Raw genomic sequence first — 812 nt, 5'->3', positions numbered from 1 at the left:
TCTCAACAACACCAGTCTTGAAGAACTTGTTAGTTCTTTAAGAAGTCACGAGATTGAGCTAGAAGAAGATGAACCTCAGAAGAGAGGTAAATATGTAGCTCTAAAATCCAAGCCTGAGAAGACTAGAGCATATCAAGCTGAGGAAGAATCAGAAGGATCTGATGAAGACTCAAAAGATGATGATGAGCTGTCTCTAATCTCAAAGAGAGTCGACAAACTTTGGAAACACAAGCAAAGTGGTCAAGGGAAATTCAAAGGAGTCAGAAGGACTGTTGGTCGTTTTGAATCCTCATCTGGTCAAAAGAAGAAAACTTATGGAAAAAGAGTTATATGTTACGAGTGCAAGGAGCCAAGCCACTACAAGAATGATCGTCCTAAACTGAAGAAGGATAGAAGGCCCAAGAAGAACTTCTCCAAAGTCAAGAAGGGGTTGATGGCTACCTGGGATGACTCAGAATATAAAGAAGAAGATTCTGACGAAGAAAAATCCAATGTTGCACTGATGGCAACTACTAAGGATCCCACTAGCTCCAAGGAACCAGAAGACAAGGTTTTATCAGAATTACAATCCGACTTCGATTCTCAAGAGGTATTCTCTAATCTATCTCGTTCTGATATTGAAATTTGTCTTCTTGAAATGCTGGAAAAGTACTAGAGTCTTCAAAGTAAATACAAGGACCTTAAACAAGTCCAAGTAACTCCTTCTGAAACTCAGAAAGAGCTTGAGAATGATATTTCCTCTCTAAACAAAAAATTATTTTCTTTAGAAAGTAATAACTCTGCTTTGAGAAGAAAAATTACAAAACTAGAGG

Source organism: Lathyrus oleraceus, chromosome 6 (genome assembly GCF_024323335.1).
Source record: "Lathyrus oleraceus cultivar Zhongwan6 chromosome 6, CAAS_Psat_ZW6_1.0, whole genome shotgun sequence".
Lineage (NCBI taxonomy): Eukaryota > Viridiplantae > Streptophyta > Magnoliopsida > Fabales > Fabaceae > Lathyrus > Lathyrus oleraceus.
The sequence above is the reverse complement of the archived record's forward strand: the minus strand, read 5'-3'. Positions refer to the sequence as shown.